Source organism: Diospyros lotus, chromosome 15, assembly GCF_014633365.1.
Source record: "Diospyros lotus cultivar Yz01 chromosome 15, ASM1463336v1, whole genome shotgun sequence".
Classification (NCBI taxonomy): Eukaryota; Viridiplantae; Streptophyta; class Magnoliopsida; order Ericales; family Ebenaceae; genus Diospyros; species Diospyros lotus.
In genome coordinates, this window is record NC_068352.1 from 7725632 (window position 1) to 7735806 (window position 10175).

A 10175-nucleotide genomic window follows, 5' to 3' on the forward strand; every position below is an offset into this window, starting at 1 on the left:
CCTAAGATCATGTGTGTACTTTATATTATGGGAATGTTTGATTTTATTTTAAAATGAGATATTGGCTTATGGCATGTTGAAGCCTAAGTCGTGGTGAAAGCCTCATTTTTGGTGTGTTATGGGAAGCACCAAAGAAGTAAAATAATATGATTTTTGTTTGTGAAAGGAGGCTTTTGGGAGGTGAAAAATGGATTCAATTTTGATGCATGTATGAGGGGAAAGAAATCTGGAAATTATGGGCTTAAAAGCCCAAGGAAAAAAAAAGAAAAGAAGAAAAATAAATGGAGGCAGCAGCAGCAGTGCCGGGGCCCGCAGGGGGCCACAACGGGCAGCAAACGGCAGTAGGCATGCCGGACAATTTTTTTTTTTAAATTATGAAAAATTGGGGATTTTAGGGGCATTTGTAAATTGATTTTGAGCCCCAGAGGAGTTTTCAAAATAAAGAGATTTTTCAGGCATTTTGGAGAATAATGTCGAATTTTTGGGAAATTGAAAATTATGAGTTTTTCCTCTAAAATTGGTAAAATCAATGGGGTTGATTGAAATGGTGAATTTATGGAGCCCGGTAAAATTCTTGGATAGAAGAAGAATTTAATATAAATAAGAAAATGGCGATTGGGCATCTTATTAAGATTTCTTTTTAGCCAAGTGCAGTGTGATTAAAACCCAATTCTGCTAGTGAATCCTGGGGTTGAGGGAAGGGAAGGACGAGCATAGTTCCCACCTAGGGCGTTTCATGTTGAAACATAGTCCGCCCTTCACCAAAGGCCGGGCAGGTGGGCAATTCGAGTAATTGTTCACGAGTGGCACCCGTAAGTGGGAATGGGGGGTCATAGATCCCCACATCGTTGACTCCCTTCATGGACCTCATCATGGTGATCTTCATAACAATTTGGTCTTATTCTCAGATTTGGGGGGGACGCCTCTAGTCCCTTTCCCCGAGAACACCATTCTTCCGATCTCCTAGACCGTGAGTTCGAGAAATGTGTAGATCCATCCTGTCATGAAGTTCCTCTACTCTCGCTTTCATCTGGGAAGAGCCTCTCATCCCGAGGCTGTAGGGTACCTCTAAGTGGTGGGACTTCCACTCGATTCTAGACGACCTGGACTTGCGCTTGAGCCAACATCCCAACTGCATCCACGAGCTGTCTAACCGTATTCTCCAACACCTCTTGATGTTGCTGTCAGGCCAAAGCTGCTTCTATCCCTGGAACAGGGGCCACAGACTGACATGGAACCCATGAGGGGATTTGTTGAGATGGTTCCAGCAAATGGGGGAATAGAAGCAGTTGTAGCGGTCACGACTGTGCCCCTTATAGGTGGGATTTCCGACGGTCGACTAACATGATCTTTTGGTTGATTGACCACCACTTTAGAACTTCTCGTGTGTCTCCCCCTTGCCATTGATGTTGATCAGAACGCGCCCTCCTTCTAGCACCAAAATGTTGATGTTCAGAATTAGTCGATCGAGATTCGTCATCCTGTACTGATTGTATAATCTCAAATATGAAGGGGTGAAAACAATAGCAACATCAACAAACACTACGCGAGAGTTTTTTATGTAGTTCGGCCATAATGATGCCTAGTCCACGATTATCCTCTGATCATTTTGGCAGAGTAACAGGATGTATTTGTTTTTCTCATCCTTGTACAATTGATTTTGACCCCCTATTTATAGTGTGGGGTATTGACAATTTACACAAAGTTCACAACGTTGGGGCCACATCGTGAGGGACAATGTGCCCTTATTATCTCCATAAAATAGGGAGTAAAAGCTCACCTCAAAACACGCATATGTGACTCCAAGAGCCACTCATGGCGGCCACTAGCTTGCCACAAACAACCACATGCCATGAAGTGATGAAATAAATAAAGTTTCATGCCAAAAAAAGAGAGTAAGTGAGCATGTCCACATATAACACAAATGATTCAAGGAATGATCAATATGAAGCACAAATGATGTAGAAAACCACTCACACTTGCTGTAGTTCTTGTCGGTTCACCGTTTCTACGAATTTAAGCCCGATTAAGCTGCAGTTTCATACAGTTTGGGTCACCAAACCAAAATATTTTTACATATAATCATAGGACTGGATTTAAGAAGCAAAACCCAAAAATTACAGAACAAGAAGCCCAGCCATGCGCCCTCACATGCCCCCAGAAGGGTGGCCATGCACGGCCACGCGCAGCTGTGGCAAGCGCATGTGATACACGCGCCGTCTGTTTGCTTCTTACGGATTCAGCTTCCGAAGTTTAAAACGGCTATAACTCTTTCATTTTAACTCCGATTCACCTTCCGTTTGAACCTACGGACTCCTCTTTCAGTGTACTACAACTCTACGAAAATAAAAGTGGCTTACCTTTTCGGTTTATCTTCTATTTTGGGAATTTCCCGGTCTAGTATCTCTATTTTCCTTCCTCTGCTTTCTTCCCTTGGTTCCTTTTCTTCCTTTGCCTTTCTCTCTTACTTTTACTCTACACGACCCTTCTTTCTTCTCTTTATATAGTCCTTCAACCCCAAATCTCAACATCACACTTAGCTCTTAAGTTAGCTATTTTTTCTACCCTAGTAATAATGACTAGCTTTGAAATTTCTCCACTTGATTCTTCCTTTCTTTGAAAGCCTTCCATTCTTCCAATCCAATGCTTCCAATTGCCCCTCACGTGGCCTTCAAGACAACTCTCCTTATCCAGTTCTTTTGGTAAGCCAATATAATCCTTCCAAGTTTTATTTACTTTTGACTTTAAGGGTGAAAATAATTATTATCATCACAAGCTTTAGGACTTTTAGGGATAATCCTCCAATCCCATCTTTTCAACTCAAGTCTTCTTGAATAAGCATTTATCATTGCAAATATTCCTATTTGGTGGAGACAAGTTATCTTTTCTTACAAATTATGATATTTGCATTTAGGTCCTAAACCATTTTCCATTTACACTTAAATTCAAAACTTCCATTTAAAACACTTTATTGCATCATCCAACCTTTACATTAAATTTTGGGGTATTACATCCTCCCCCCTTAAAATAAATTTCGTCCCCAAAATTTCCTTGAGTCTCCATAAAGTCAAAAAGGTTTGGATAATTTTGTCGCATTTTATCTTCCATTTCCCAGGTAGCTTCCTTAATGTTGTGATGTCTCCATAGGACTTTTACCAGCAATATCGTCTTGTTCCTTAGCACTTGTTCCTTTGTATCCAAAATTTCGATTGGTTCTTCAGGATATGTTAAATCTTCCCGTAGCTCGATAACCTCTACAGGAATTTTTTGAGTAGGGTCAGGCTTGTGCTTCCAAAGTAGAGAGACATGAAAGACATTATGTATGTTGGACATTGTCGGAGGTAATGCCAAACGGTAAGCAACTACCCCGACTCGCTCTAAGATCTCATATGGTCTGATGTATCTAGGGCTCAACTTCCCTTTCTTATTTCCTTGGGATATTACTTGAGAGGGTATGACCTTCAAATATACTTTATCGCCTGGCTGAAACTCCAAGTCCCTTCTCCGATGGTTTGCATAAGACTTTTGTCTACTCTGAGCCATTTTGATCCGTTCTCAGATTACCTTGATTTTCTCATTTGTCTGCTGCACAATTTCAGGTTTGTTATTTGCCCTTCTCCTACTTCCGTCTAACATAGAGGAGTTCTACATTTTCGACCGTAGAGGGCTTCGTAGGGGGCTATTCCGATACTGCTATGGAAGCTATTATTATATGCGAACTCAATTAAAGACAAGTGTTCTTCCCATCCCTTTGAGAAGTCAATTACACACACTCTCAGCATATCTTCCAAGGTTTGGATGGTTTGTTCCGACTGGCCATCTATTTGTGGATGGTATGCAGTACTCATCTGCAAGCGTGTTCCCAGACGTTCTTGCAAGCTTCTCCAAAACCGAGAGGTAAAATGTTGGATCTTTGTCAGAGACAATGCTGACCGGTACCCCATGTAATCTGACGATTTCCTTTATGTAGCTGAGCCAGTTTGCTAATCGGTTGTCCTATTTTCATTGACAAGAAGTGAGCAGACTTTGTCAGTCTATCCACAATCACCCAAATCGCGTCATTCCTTGAGGGTCCTTTAGGCAATCCTGTTACAAAGTCTATAGTGATATGTTCCCACTTCCACTCAGGAATTTCCAGAGGTTGCAACTTTCCAGCTGGTCTTTGGTGCTCAATCTTAATTCTTTGACAGGTATCACACCGAGCCACTTGTCGCGCCACATCCTTTTTCATTACCGGCCACCAATATACACCTTTCAATTCCCTGTACATTTTCGTAGCGCCAGGATGAATCGTATATTTGGCTCTATGAGCTTCGTCCAGTATAGTTTGCCTCAATTCCCGTACTCTAGGTACATAAACTCTATTGGCTAACCGTAGTATGCCATCTGAGAAGCTAAAACTAAGATTCTTGACCTGCCCTTGGTTGTCAACCCACAGTTTTAGTCTCGGGTCTTCCTTAGTGGCTTGCTGAACCTGTTCTAACAGTTGAGAATGAACCATTAGGCCAGCGACATAAATAGAAGTTTCTTTAGGAATTACATTTACCGCCAATTGGCCAAAAGCTTCCACCAATTCCCATTCCCAAGTCATCAGATTGGCCATCAAGGCAGGCTCTTTTCTACTCAATACATCAGCCATAGCATTTGCCTTCCCAGGATGGTACTAAAGCGAATAATCATAATCCTTCAGAAACTCCATCCACCGTTGCTGCCTCATGTTTAGGTCTTTCTGGTAGAACAGATACTTCAAGTTTTTATGATTCGTGAAGACCTCAAAATTTTCTCCATACAAATAATGCAGCCAGAGTTTCAAGGAAAACACAACCCTCACAAGCTCCAAATCATGGGTAGGGTAATGCTATTCGTGTTTTTTCAACTGCCGAGATCCATAGGCTATCACTCTTCCATTCTACATAAGAACACACCCTAGCCTAGTCTTCGAGGCGTCAGTATAAACTGTAAATCCTCCTGTATCATCAGGCATCGCTAAACTGGAGTAGAGGTTAGTCTCTCCTTAAGTTTCTTAAAGTTATGTTCACACATCTCGCTCCATTCAAATTTAATTCCCTTTCGTGTTAATCAAGTCAAAGGTAGAGTAAGGCGAGAAAATCCTTCAACAAATTTTCTATAGTAGCCAGCTAAACCCAAGAAACTTCGTACCTTGTTTACTATTTTGGGTTGTGACCAGTCTCTTATTGCTTCGACCTTTGAGGGATCTACAGCTATTCTTTCTCCAGATATGACATAACCAAGGAAAGCAACTTGACTTAATCAAAACTCACATTTTGAAAACTTAGCATATAACTGGTGCTTCCGCAATGTTTCTAAGACAATTCACAAATGTTGCTCATGCTCCTCTCTACTAGCAGAATAAATTAAGATGTCATCAATAAACACAATCACAAATTGATCCAAATATGGTTTGAACACCCGGTTCATTAAATCCATAAAGGCTGCAGGTGCATTAGTCAATCCAAAAGACATCACGAGGTACTCATAGTGTCCATATCAGGATCTAAAGGCAGTCTTTGGAATATCCTCCTTCTTAATCCTCAATTGATAATAACCAGACCTCAAATCAATTTTGAAAAATATTTTGGCACCCTATAATTGACCAAACAATTTGTCAATCCTAGGGAAAGGATACTTATTTTTTATGGTCACTTTGTTTAGCTGCCTATAATTAATACACATTCTCAGACTTCCGTCTTTCTTTTTTACAAACAACACAGGTGCTCCCTAAGGTGAAGTACTAGGTTGAATAAATCCCTTGTCTAAAAGGTCCTGCAACTGACTTCTAAGCTCTTTCAATTCTACTGGGGCAATTCTATACGGGGATATGGATATGGGATTTGTTCCTGGTACAACTTATATAGAAAATTCAATTTCCCGATGAGGGGGTAACCCAGGTAAATCTTCGGGAAACACATAAGAAAATTCATTAACTACCGGTGTCTCCTTAAGTTTCACTTTCTTATTTTCTACTTACACCCCTGCCAAGTACCCATAGGCTCTATTCTCAAGCATTTTGATAGCTTTGAGGGCTGTGATCCACTTAATCTTTTTATCACTCTCTTGTCCCCAAATTTTTTCCCAAATTCCTTGGTTATCTTGAAGTTCTACTGTTTTTGTCTGACAATCTATTCGGGCCTTATATTTGGACAGAAAATCCATTCCAAGGATTATATCAAAATCTTGGATTTCTAATGACGTGAGTTCAAGTGCAAATTCACTATTACCCAACTCAACCCTTCCTTCCCTATATCCCGTGCTAGTTTTTACTTGTTTCCCTAAAGGAGTAGCCACAAGCATAGGACACACCAAATCCTTCAGTTCCAAATTCAAACTTTGTATCAATGCATGTGAAATGAATGAATGTGTCAATCTAGGATCAAATAACACTCGCACAGGTGTATTGAGAAAGATCAGTGTACCTTGTATGACCGACGGGCTTGCGTTGGCATCCTCACTCATCAGATGATACACCCAGCCTCGTCGCAGTTCTTGGCCTCCTCTGCCTACTCCCTCTTGTTCGACTTGCTTCCTCTGTGGACAATCCCTTGAAAGATGACCTATCTTCTGACAATTGAAACACTTAGGTCCCTTGGGACAATCACAGGCCAAGTGGTCACTCCTTCCACACGAATAGCATCATTGAGTCCGGCTTTGGCACGCCCTTCCAGGATGGAACTTCTGACACTTGGGACACCTACTCTTAGGCTTAAAGTTTCCTCCTCGGACTCCTAAGTGATGCTTCCTTCCCGCATTCTTGTTCTCGGGTTCCTGCACTTCTGCCTTTAAAGCATTCATTCGAACAAGTTTACTTTCAACCGTTAAAGCTTGTATAACAACCTCCGAATAAGTACGGGCCCCTAAGGAACGTAATGCCAGCTGTATCTCAAGTCTTAACCCACCAAGAAATTTATGAGATTTTGCCTCTTCATTTAAATTATAAACAGGCATATATTTAATTAACCGAGAAAAGCTATCTTCATACTGGGCGACTGACATATCCCCAGTTTATTTCAAATTCATAAATTCTCGGCTTTTTTCCAACTTTTTGCATAGAGGGAAATACTTAGTGTAAAATAATTCCTTAAACTGAGTCCATGTGACAACTGGCATACCTTGTCTCATAGGGCCAGGCAAAGTCCTTTGCATCGTTCGCCACCAATGGTTCGCCTCATCTCGAAGCATGAAAGTGGCACAAACTACTTTCTCCCCTTCCCCACATCTAATAAAGTCAAAAATCTTCTCGAGTTGCTCTATCCAATACTCACTTTCGCTCGGGTCAGTGCTTTCCCTTCCTCGAAAAATAGGGGGACTTAATCATTGGAACCGGTCGACGGCATCCGGCGCCTGAGGAATACTTTGACCCGTTGGCTGAGTCCCTTGCATATATGTGACAATGTGTTCCAAAACTCACTCCACCCGATCTATACAATCCCCACTTCCCTGACTTCCACCTTGAGAAGAATTTTCCTGAGATAACTCTACTCTCTCTTCCTAGGGTCGTCGTGTCTCCTCCTCTTGATTGCCACCCCTTCGTCTGAGAGTTTGGGATCGATGAGTGTTCACCATCTGAAACATCCACAAAGTTTATAAGTATAATATTTAAGAATCACATGCTTGAACCCATATAACAAAGTAACTAAACTTGTCTTACACAAGTCATAATTGAAGCTACTAAAATCCTCAGAGAAGATAACACTACCCTTATGGTTAGACCAACAACTACCTTTCCATTTCCCTTAGGTCCTTAAGTACCCATATCTTCCAAGGATCTATGAGGTCTTTCTCAAACTCTATCCTAATCTTGTCTAAATTCCCAAAGGGTCTACATACTTTGTGCATGTCCATTTACACAGTACTATTATACCTTATATTAGACCATCATATTTTATACCACTACCAACTCATTACATCCTTCTTATACTCATGCACAACTACTATTTTGTTACATCCTTGTTAGACACTGCTACTTATGTCATCCGAGTTTGCTATACTATTCGTCATACAATCCAAAATTCCCACAGGTAAGGGGTAAGTACTATGCCTATCCTACCATCATTAGTATAATATAGCATATCCGAGTAGCCTCTATTATACATATCTACAACCCACAAAATTGTTCTAACTCATGGTAGACTACTCCTCCTCAGATTCTGATGCAGTGGGAGGCGTGAGTTCCCTCTTTTCAGGAAAATCCATAAGATCATCCGCGTCTACTGGCATATCTCCAATCCCTTGGTTTTGCTCCGCCTCACGCAAATGGTTCGCAAAGGTCTAGAGGTCAGGGTAAATAGCTTGCTCCGAAAGCTCATGTGCCAATCCCTGCATACCTGGGGTTAGTATGGATACCAAGTAGCCTATCTGGAGCTCTACAATATATGGGAGTGCTGGGCCTGGTGGGACTTACTGTATGACTGGAACAACTATGTCAAGAAAAGTTCCTAGAACATCAGCAGGCTGCATGACATGTCCTTGAAGCACTGCAGTCCACCATCTTAAAATAGCCCTTTGGCGTTGGTTTTCTATTTCGTTGGGGTCCATATCCTGTCACACACCAAAAACCTCAATATTAGTCAAATCATATCTTATCCAAAACCATGATAAACCCGCTCTGATACCACTGTAACACCTCCTCATCTCAAGTAATATGGTAGGTTACACCCAGATGCTCAAGAGGTGTTAAGAAACCCTAAGCAGCGAAAACAATGGATCGAACCTGCAAGAATATTTATAGGGTTCCCATACAAGCTAAATATGTAGAAACCCTTCAATAGGACAGAGTTAAAGTCTAACATAAGAAAAAGAAATACAATCTCTGAATAATTACAACACTTCTGAAATAGGATTACATAAAACGACAAAAAGTATTTAAACGTCCACAGATTCTTCCCCATTTGCCTTACTCGCTTCCTCGGCTCCTGACACACCAAACATACCTGGAACGCGGAACGTTCCAGGGGCATCAGCCCAAGTTAGATTATATGAATCTATGTGAGATGGTTTCAAGAAAAGAATACTTCATGTATGAAATGCAAGTATGAAAAATGGAACCCCCTTTGTGGAAGCCATGCCAAGGTGTTGCAATCACCCCTGCGCACGTCATCCTCACCTCAAAACACACATATGTGACTCCAAGAGCCACTCATGGCGGCCACTAGCTTGGCACAAACAACCACATGTCGTGAATGGATGAAATAAATAAAGTTTCATGCCAAACAAAGAGAGTAAGTGAGCATATCCACATATAACACAAATGATTCAAAGAATGATCAATATGAAGCACAAATGATGTAGAAAACCACTCACACTTGCTGTAGTTCTTGTCGGTTCACCGTTTCTACGAATTTAAGCCCGATTAAGCTGTAGTTTCATATAGTTTGAGTCACCAAACCAAAATATTTTTACATATAATCATAGGACTGGATTTAAAAACCAAAACCCAAAAATTACAGAACAAGAAGCCCAGCCACGCGCCCTCATGCACCCCCAAAAGGGTGGCCACGCGCGGCCACGGGTAGCTGCGGCAGGCACGTGTGATACACACGCCATTTGTTTGCTTCTTATGGATTCAGCTTTTGAAGTTTAAAACGGCTATAACTCTTTTATTTTAACTCTGATTCGCCTTCCGTTTGAACCTACGGACTCCCCTTTCAGTGTACTATGACCCTACAAAAGCAAAAGTGGCTTACATTTTCGGTTTCTCTTCTATTTTGGCAATTTCCCGGTCTGGTCTCTCTATTTTCCTTCCTCTGCTTTCTTCCCTTGGTTCCTTTTCTTCCTTTGCCTTTCTCTCTCACTTTTACTCTACATGACCCTTCTTTCTTCTCTTTATATAGTCCTTCAACCCCAAATCTCAAGATCACACTTAGCTCTTAAGTTAGCTATTTTTTCTACCCTAGTAATAATGACTAGCTTTAAAATTTCTCCACTTAATTCTTCATTTCTTTGAAAGCCTTCCATTCTTCCAATCCAATGCTTCCAATTGCCTCTCATGTGGCCTTCAAGACAACACTCCTTATCCACTTCTTTTGGTAAGACAATATAATCCTTCCAAGTTTTATTTACTTTTGACTTTAAGGGTGAAAGTAATTATTATCATCATAAGCTTTAGGACTTTTAGGGATAATCCTCCAATCCCATCTTTCCAACTCAAGTCTTCTTGA